This window comes from Gorilla gorilla, chromosome 9, assembly GCF_029281585.2.
Source record: "Gorilla gorilla gorilla isolate KB3781 chromosome 9, NHGRI_mGorGor1-v2.1_pri, whole genome shotgun sequence".
Lineage (NCBI taxonomy): Eukaryota > Metazoa > Chordata > Mammalia > Primates > Hominidae > Gorilla > Gorilla gorilla.
In genome coordinates this window covers 118,167,000-118,177,172 of record NC_073233.2, presented here as the reverse complement: position 1 = coordinate 118,177,172, position 10,173 = coordinate 118,167,000, and the positions used below count along the sequence as shown (strand labels likewise).

General features: G+C 45.6%; 1 protein-coding gene across 3 annotated transcripts in view; it reads left to right on the top strand.

Annotated features, from left to right (window-relative positions):
• Positions 1 to 3,868: 3,868 nt before the first annotated feature.
• The window catches only part of RDX (radixin), a 100,763-nt gene continuing 94,458 nt past the window's right edge, over positions 3,869 to 10,173 (top strand). For all 3 annotated transcript variants that reach the window (XM_055355481.2, XM_055355480.2, XM_019037303.4), the window contains exon 1: positions 3,869 to 4,103. The gene's annotated coding sequence lies outside the window, so the exon portion shown is untranslated. The remainder of the gene's footprint in view (positions 4,104 to 10,173) is intronic.

The window sequence follows — 10,173 nt, the reverse complement described above, 5'->3', positions numbered from 1 at the left end:
TCAAAACAGACCACTGGGCTCTCTGTAAAATGGACCAATCAGCAGGATGTGGGTGGGGCCAAATAAGAGAATAAAAGCAGGCTGCCTGAGCCAACAGTGGCAATTGGCTCCGGTCCACTTCCACATTGTGGAAGCTTTGTTCTTTCGCTCTTTGCCATAAATCTTGCTGCTGCTAACTCTTTGGGTCCACATTGCCTTTATGAGCTGTAACACTCACCGCGAAGGTCTGCAGCTTCACTCCTGAAGCCAGCAAGACCACGAACCCACTGGCAGGAAGAAACTCCGAACACATCCAAACATCAGAAGGAACAACTCCAGACGTGCCACCTTAAAAGCTGTAACACTTACGGCGAGGGTCCGCGGCTTCATTCTTGAAGTCAGTGAGACCAAGAACCCACCAATTCTGGACACAATGTTACTGGAAAGGAGTCCCCATCCAGACCCCAAGAGAGGGTTCTTGGATCTCGTGCAAGAAAGAATTCAAGGTGAATCCATAAAGTGACAGCAAGTTTATTAGAAAAGTAAAGGAATTGGCCAGGCACCATGGCTCATGCCTGTAATCCTAGCACTTTGGGAGGCTGAGGTGGGTGGATGACCTGAGGTCGGGAGTTTGAGAGCACCCTGGCCGACAGGTTGAAACCCCATCTCTATTAAAAGTAAAAAAAAATTAGGTGAGCGTGGTCTCAGCCGCCTATAATCCCAGCTACTTGGGAGGCTGAGGCAGGATAATCACTTGAGCCCAGGAGGCAGAGGTTGCAGTGAGCCAAGATCAGGCCACTGTACCCCAACCTGGGCAACAGAGTGAGACTCTTATCTCAAAAAACAAGCAAACAAAACAAGTAAAGGAATAAAAGAATGGCTACTCCATAGGCAGAGCAGCAGCTTGGGCTGCTGGACTAAAACTACCTATGGTTATTTATTGATCATATGCTAAACAAGGGTTGGGTTATTCATGAGTTTTCCGGGAAAGGGGTGGGCAATTCCCAGAACTGAGTGTTCCTCCCCCTTTTAAACCATATAGGGTAACTTCGTGATGTTGCCATGGCATCTGTAAACTGTCACGGTGCTGTTGAGAGTGTCTTTTAGCATGCTCCTGTATTATAATTAGCATAAAATGAGCAGTGAGGATGACCAGAGATCACCATCATTGCCATCTTGGTTTGGTAGATTTTGGCCGGCTTCTTTACTGCAACTTGTTTTATCAGCAAGGTCTTTATGACCTGTATCTTGTGCTGACCTCCTATCTCATCCTGTGATTTACAATGCCAAACCTCCTGGGAATGCAGCCCAGCAGGTCTAAGCCTTATTTTACCCAGCCCCTATTCAAGATGGAGTCGCTCTGTGGTCAACGCCTTTGACAATCACAGCTCACTGCAGCCTCAAATTCCTGGGCTCGAGGGATTCTTCTGACTCTTCAGCCTCCTGAGTAGCTAGGACTATAGGTACATGCCACCATGCCTGGCTAATTTTTATAATTTTTTTTGTAGCGATGGGGTTTCACTATTTTGATCAGGCTGGTCTCGAAAATCCTGGGCTCAAGCGACCTTCCCGCCCCAGCCTCCCAAAGTGTTGGGATTACTGATGTGAACTTCAGCACTGGCCAGTTATGAACATTCTTTTTGTTTTTTTGCTTTGTTTTTTTTTGAAAGGGAGTCTCCCTCTGTCGCCAGGCTGAAGTGCAGTGGCATGATCTCGGCTCACTGCAATCTCTGCCTCCCGGGTTCAAGTCATTCTCCTGCCTCAGCCTCCCAAGTAGCTGGGATTACAGGCGCGTGCCACCACACCCAGCTGAGGTTTGTATTTTCAGTAGAGACGGGGTTTCACCATGTTGGCCAGGATAGTCTCAATCTCCTGACCTCATGCTCTGCCCACCTCAGCCTCCCAGGAAGTGCGGGGATTACAGGCATGAGCCACCATGCCCTGCCATGAAAGTTCTTAAGGGTTGAATCACAGTGCCAAATAGCTTTATAAAGAGATTATTTCAGTTTACACTCCCACTCACAATGTCTGAGAGTACCCTTTTTATCTCACCAGCCTTGACTGTTATCTTTCACTTAAATATTTACTAATAGGATACCCAACTAAAATATTGCAATTTTTGGTCTGTTTGCTGTTGAAAAAGATAGGATAAAATCAAGGCTTTTGGAGTCAAACATATATTTGGGTTTGGTCGCTGCTCTGCCACTTCCTAGTTTTATTACATTGGGGAAATTACTTACCTCTTTTTAAGCTGTCTTTATTCATCGATTTTTTTTAAAGGGTCAATAATAGTATTTATCCCAGAGGGTTTTTGTAACCATTAAAAGAGACAGTCATGTAAAAGAATTTCACACCAGTGTCTGGCACCTGACCAACAACAGTGAATCCTTCACTTTCAGTTGCAAAAGTGTGTTATATAATTTCATTTGATTAGTGTACTATGTAGGAATTTACATAATACTTTTTTTTTCTTACCTACTTCATGGGAAGTATTACGTAATACTTTGACTATGCCTGCAACCTGATGTGGTAGGCTGAACAATAACCAGGATAATTCTTGCACCCTAGGGAGAAGGTAAGGAGTGATCTTTTGGTGGTCCCTAAGAACCACAAGAACCTATTTGGTCGCAAATCACACACTTGGTTCCCATCCTTGAGGAATTTGCCATCTAAAGGACCTTGAGTTTAACCCTTGAGTCTCTTGGGGGCTTTTAATTGTTCGGAGAGGTCTCAAAGGGCAATAGTGGAAACTCACTGAAGAGGCAGGCTAGTGAAAGTGATTTGCAGATATTTCCTGGAAAAGCTACTGTCTCACCTAAGGTAAATGCTAAGGCAGGAAGTATAGGAGTTATTTGTCCTATAAAAGTAAGTATACTCAGGAGTTTTGTTATTTGAATCTAAAGTTTGTTCACAAAAGATAAGCTAAAAAAAGTATTGCAAACAGGGCAAGCCAGGCGAATCTGATTTTGTGCGCTTGCTGTTTGTATACTCATAGCAAGTTTTGCTCCCTGAATCATCCCAGCAGACAATACTGAGGGGACTCAGCATGGATTAGATGACAGAAGACTGATCCAGAAGTCAGGAGCTTCCTGTCTCATCCCAGCCACTAACTAAAGTGAGTGGGCTAGACTTAGTCTTAAGATCGAATGCCTAACTTTCTCTACATCTAGAATTATGTAGGTTTGGCGGCTCTTTGGGGCCCTACTTCCAACTTTTTCTTGCTAACCCACTCCTTCTAACTGCCAAAGCATGTCGTTGGTAATAAAAATTATCACACATCCTTGCTTGGATTAAAATTTGCACTCCTGATTTGGGGTCTTATCATTGAGGTTTTGGTGAAGTTTAAAAATTGTCGCTGAAAAATTAAGTTTTTCTAGTTGGCTAAAACCTGCCAAAATAATGTAAACGTTCTTTGTTGCAAATCTAAATTCCGCTCAGGTAGGCCCTTTTCTCCTTCCCAGTCCAGGATCTTCAAACCTAACAGCCAAGTCTCACGCTTCATTTGGTCCCTGGCTCCCTCTGGGAAGAATTCCTCCTCTGGGGGCGACGGCAACGCCCTCAGTGAGTTTGCTGGCACCAGCGGGAGTTTCAAGTTTCCACTCGTTGGGGAGGCGGCGGGCACACTCCGAGCTTTGGGCTGGGCGGCTCCGCTTCCCTCGACCGCAGGTTTAGCTGGAGCCCAGCGCTCTCTGGAAGGGCTCGACCCTCCGGCGCATTCGCCCTATTTCCCTGGGCGCTCCCGAGCCCGCAGCCACCCACCTTGCGTTGGCCGGCCCCAGACCGCGACCCCCGGCCACGCCCGGAGTCAGGCCTGCGGCTGCGAGCCTGCGGGAGGGGCGGGGCGGGGGCGGGGGCGGGGGCGGCCCCCGGCGGCGGCGTTGGCGCTCAGTCCGCGGCGCGAGGACGGCCGGCCGGCAGGGGGAGGCGGGGGGCGCCGGGCAGCCCCGCCTTTTCCCCGCGGAGGCGCCGAGCGGCCATATTGCGGAGCTGTCTGCGGTGGCGGCGGCGCCTCTCGTCTCCCGCGGCCCAGCGCTCGCACCACCGCTTCTCCCTCCCTGCCGCAGCCGCGCCGCCGCGCAGCGCCCCAGCCACACGCCGGCGGGCAGAAGCCGCCCGCTCTCCGGGTAAGGCGCGGCGCCCTCCCTTCCCCCACTCCCCGCTCCCGGTTCCTCCGGAGACGCTAAGGTGGCGGCGCGAAGTTGCGGGGCCCGTGCTGCCCGGCCGTGGCGCCGCCGCCAGGGCCTGGCGCGCCTCCGCTCGCGCCCAGCTGGCCGAGGCGCCACTGTGGTAACGGCCCGGCCGGCCAGGCTCCTCCCGGGGCTGGCAGGGGCCGCGAGGCCCTGCCCGAGTCGTGGCTGAGCCGCGGCCCGAACGTGCCTGGCCGGGCCAAAGTCGACCTTCGCCGCCGCGGGATTCTCCTCTCCTCGGGGCGCGGAGTCTGCCTTCAGCGCCGGCGTCGGACCCCCAGCGCCCTGGGGACGGTGGGCTCCCGCTGCCTGGACTGGGCCCCGGGCCCGGGCTGGCATGGTCCCAAGGGTTGTTTGAAAATCCAGATATTCAGCGTAGGTAGAATTCGATTTTGCATTTATTAGAACTTGTTCCCCGGCCTCCAGTTTGAAAGGAGGGGTGTTGAATTACTAGAGAGCGTGCGTTCCGCCCCAGTGGCAAAGGGGATGTTGCATGACAGGCTTTGGGGCGCCAGCCGCTCCCGCCGCTCGCACCCGCCAGGCCAGGGCCGCGGTTCCCGGCCGCAGCTCTACCTGCTGCTGTTGCAGCTCTCGGAGCCCTGTAACTTTCTCGGGCCCTTGAGGCCGCTCATTTTTAGTGTCTCAGACCCCACCAGACAAGTTCAGTACATGATATCCCTCTTTTCCTTTAAAGGATTCTAAACTCAATTCCCGGACTAACTTTGAAAGGGGGCAGTGCATTTTTTTTTTTTCAGTTTAAACAGACTACATCACTTCCTAGACAGATGTCATGTTTCTTCAGACATTCCCAATATTTGGTGTTTTTTTTTTTTTTCCTTAAAGAGTAGTTATTAGGTTGGAAATGTGTTAAAAGTGAACTTCATAAAAATATATTTTAAAATACAGTTGAGATTTTGGTGGAAGACACGTTGCTGAGGAACTCGATGGCATTCTTGTGGCACTAAGACTGGCAGGATGTAAATATAAAAGCCTAAGATAATAAGGGTTTATTTGATAAACGAGTACTTTGACATAGACATTGTAATCTATTGTTTAAGGAGCATACTTTTTTTTTTTTTTTTTTAGAACACTAAATACTCTTTTATATGACTGATGGAGCTAAGAAGGAACAATTACCCCGTTCATGTTGCTGGATAAATAATGGCTTGATCCATTTGCCAAAACAGCATCACTGGATTTGAGAAAGGAGACTAATATTCAGGATTGCAGTTTTTTATTTTCAGAATTTCTTTGCTTTCCCCAGTGTGCTTTATCTTCCAGAGACTAATAATACTTTCCTTCAAATAGAGCAACGTGTAAAACACTCCTTTTGAAGTTAATCGTATGCTGTAAAGACGATTGCAGTGACTTTCTTTGCTTAATCGCTTTTTTATATATGATGGAATTTAATAAACAGTTGGTATATTATTAGCAAGGAATGAATAGACATTGGCATTCTTTACAGTTTTATTTAAATGAGACAGAATTTGATTATGGCATTGAAAAAACGTTGAGTTCTTGACCTTAGGAATCACATACAATGTTTTGTTCACTCCTGTATCCCCACACATGGAAGAATATGTAGGAGAGTCTCAGAAGTAGCTGTAGAATAGATGTAATTAATTTGGGTGTAGGGAAAATACGTTGAGTCTGTCCTTTTGTTTTTTTTTTTTTTTTTGAAATTGTGATTAATTAACTGAAAGTCAAATTGATTACTTTCCTTTTGTTGGTAAGAAATGACAGACTTTGCTGTTGTTTCCCTCCCTTGCTGAGTCTCATTAGTCTCCGGGACGGGGAACTTGTTTTTTTGTTTATTGGTTCACTGTTCCCAAAAGCAGAATTGGATTTTTTTTTTAAGTCGATAAATTTTCACTCAAGGAATTCCATGTTGTGATTTCTTCCACTGTCCATCAAGGTCACTTTAGATCCTCTAAAGAGCTAGAGTCAAAAGATTTATCTTCAAGTTAGTCCTTTTTAATGAAACTGATGTTTATTTTAATCCAGTTAGCCCATCTCGCTCTGTCGCCCAGGGTGATATGCAGTGGCATGATCTCGGCTCACTGCACCTCCGCCTCCTGGGTTCAAGTGATTCTTGTACCTCAGCCACCCGAGTAGCTGGGACTACAGGCGTGCGCCACCATGCCGGCTAATTTTTGCATTTTTAGTAGAGACGGGGTTTTGCCATGTTGGCCAGGCTGGTCTGGAACTCCTGGACCTCCGGTGTTCTGCCCGCCTCGGCCTCCCAAAGTGCTGGGATTACAGGCATGAGCCACTGCGCCCGGCCAGAATTGGATTTTATTATTCATTTTTTATCTTTGGCAGGCTGTTGAAGTGAAAGTCTTTATATATTTGTATTTTGCTTTCAGTTCTCAATCTTTTAACCTGCTATGTGTGATCTGATATAATAGTCTGAAATGGTAAATGATGGTGAGAGTCTTGTTTTTTCATCCATTTTTAATTTAATGCATTTTAATTTATGCTACTAATGTTTAAAAACGGGGTCAAATTTTAACCAATATTTCCTGTAGGCCAAAGTCTAAAAAAAATATGTTTTATTAAGGTTGTGAAAACTGAGCTATATGCTGCTGGAGTTTATCTGTAAGGTGTAGATAAATATAATTTCATGTTACTTCTGTGCATCGGGGAAGTCAAGCAAGTCACTGTTGGGTGGCAGGAACCTTCCTGCAGACCACGAGCTGGCAGGTGGTACTTAACTGATACTACCCCTGGGGTACAAGATTCAGTGGAGCTGGATTGGGTTGCTATGGACTCTACCCTTAAAAGATTATTTTAAGTCTCATGGCATTACTGATCCAGCTAAAGACTGTTCTGGTAACTTCCTTGACTGCTGCAGCCAGGGTGTGCGTACCGCTTTGATGATAGAGGTGTCCAATCTGGCCCCAGAGAGTTCCTCAATTTCTAGCCTATTTTAGAGAAATCCTGCTTTTCCTACTTTAAGTTCCTGGTATATATCTTTATACTGAATGTATAGTTTAAGCCATTTAAAAAAAACTATGAAAGTGATATATTTTATGGCAAAGTTTAAAAACTCAGAAAAATGTCAAGGAAAAGGTCAAAGTCCTCCTTACTCCCTAGAACACCCCAGCCCCTTTCCCAGTCCTGTTTTCCATAGGTAGCTGCTTTTGGCAATTCCTTGTTTATAGAAAATGCCAGTAGGTATGCAGGGATAAACATATACTTTATATCCCTTATTTGTGATTTTAAAGTCTTGTTAAAATAGGGTTATATTGTAACAGACATTGAAAGGATGCTTATTAACTTGTGTTAAACATTGAGTAAATCATGTTTCTCATGTTTTCATCATTTGAATAAAAGCACACAATAGAATTCCCTACGCTAATTCTCAAGTGTGTGTATGTGCAGATTTGTTTGTGTACAGATTTTCTTGATTAATGATTGAAGATGAAGTTTACTTTTTGTTTTCTAGCATATGGCATATAGGTGACAATGAGAAATGGTGTCTTTTGAAAAAGGAGGTTTATAATTTGGTGTGGGAAATAGCCACATCTTGCTCTTTATAAAAAAAGTTTGCCAACTCCTTAGAAAAAACATCCTGTTGAAAGGATATTTTAGATACAGTATTGAAGAAACAGGTACTTCATTGTTTATTTTCTCTAAGATTATAGAATTTATAAAGCTATTAGTAATTGAGATAATGGACTGTTTTCTTCTGAGTTGTAGATAATCTCTATGGCTTTCAGGACCTTAAATTTTTTTTTTTAAATTTATTTGTGAAAAGTTTAAGTCAACTAGGACTGACTGCAGGTAAATTTGTGAAGTGAGCGCTCTTCAGTTTTGAGCCCTTAGATCATTTAAGATGCATTGGCATCAAATAACAGAAAATTCTCCAACTGGTTTAAACAATGAGGACATTTAATGTCATTTTTTTCTTCATTTTTTTTTTGAAAACAGAGTCTTCCTCTGTCATCCAAGCTGGAGTGCAGTGGCACTATTACAGCTCACTGCAGCCTTGACCTCCTGGGCTCAAGTGATCCTTTAAGTTCCTCCCACATCAGTCTCCCTAGTAGCTGCCACCACAGGCGTGTGCCACCATGCCCAGCTAATTTTTTTTTTTTCCCAAGACAGGGTCTCGCTCTGTTGCCCAGGCTGGAATGCAGTGGCATGATCTCAGCTCACTACAGCCTCTGCCTCCAGGGTTCAAGCAATTCTCCTGCCTCAGCTTCCCTAGTAGCTGGGATTTAAGGCACATGCCACCAGGCCCGGCTAATTTTTGTATTTTTAGTAGAGACAGGGTGTTACCATGTTGGCCAGGCTGGTCCCAAACTCCTGACCTCGAGTGATCTGCCCGCCTTGGCCTCCCAATGTGCTGGGATTACAGGTGTGAGCCACTGTGCCTGGCCAACAACTAATTTTTTAAAAAGCCTTTTTTGTAGATATGGGGTATCCCTATGTTGCCCAGGCTGGTCTCAAATGATCATCCTGCCTCAGACTTCCTGCCTTGGACTTTCTGCCTCGGCCTCCTGAAGTGCTGGGAGGATTACAGGTGTGAGCCACCATGCCTGGCCAAAATTTAATGTCTTACATACTAAAAGTCCAGAGGCTCAAGAATGATTCAATAATGACATCAAGGACTCCTTCTCTTTCCAACTCTCTTCCCTGTGATTTTCCCCATTAACTTCATACTAAGACAGCCCTTCCCCATCTCAATTTGGCTGCTGCAAAGGAGCCAGGAGCGGTGGTGTGGACCTGTAGTCCCAGCTACAATGCTGAGGTTGGGGGATCACTTGAGCCTGGGAGGTCAAGCCTACAGTTAGCCCCTTGTTCCAGTTTGGCTGCTGCATCCCATCCAGACAGGGCAATATCCAAAGGAATAAGAGGAACTGTTTCCAGAAACCCCCAAGCAGATGTCTTTCGAGCCTCATTGGCCAGGATCGGGGCACATTCTATACCTAACCAGTCAACTGGCAAGGGTAATGGAATTGCCCTTTCTTCCAACTCTGTTACCAATAGATACTTCTTTTTTCTTTTTCCTTCCTTCCTCCGTCCCTCCCTTTTTCCCTGTCTCCCTCCTTCTCTCCCTCACTGTCACCTCTCTGCTGCTGGAGTACGGTGGCATGATCATAGCTCCATGCCACGAACTCCAGGGCTTTGAACTCCAGGGCTCAGCTTTGAACTCCGGGGCTCAGGCAGTCCTCCCACCTCAGCCTCTGGAGTAGCTAAGACTACATGTGCACACCACCATGCTTGGCTGATTTTAATTTTTTTTAGAGATACAGTTTCACTATGTTGCCTAGGCTAAGTAGAGATACGGTTTCACTATGTTGCCCAGGCTAGTCTCAAACTTCTGGCCTCAAGTGATCCTCCTGCCTCAGCCTCCTAAAGTGCAAGCAACTGCACCCAGCCCTGTTATTTTCATTATTCATCTATATTACGTGTCTTCGGTTCTTTTTTTACCCCCACCCAAAGTCATATCTGAAATTGATCCATTACAGATAGTCATATGTAGTGAGCTCATATCTTTGTAGGTACCAACTTCAGTTAAGTTATGAAAGGAAAAGTGTTGATACCTGTTAAAATACTTGGCAAATTGTGGTCCATGGGCTAAACCCAGCCTACTGCCTGTTTTTATAAATAAAGTTTTATTTGAACACATCGTAGCTGACTTGTTTACATATTATCTATGGCTGCTTTCCTGCTACAACAGTAGAATGGTTTCAACAGAGACTGTGTGGCTTACAAAGCTTATAATGTTTACTTACCTGGCCCTTTACGGAAAAAGTTTGCCGACCACTGCTTTAAGGTGTCAGTCGTACATTCAGACAGTTATTATATGCCACATATTCTTTGCATTTGAGAATGGAAAGATGAGTAAAATACTGAGGAGTTCTCACTCTAATGGGCAGATAGATGTGCCATATTGTATTCATCAAGTGTGTTAAGTGCTTTTTTTTTTTTCTTTTTGAGACTGTCTCTGTTGCCCAGGCCAGAGTGCGGTGGCTTGATTATAGGTCACTGTGACCTTGAC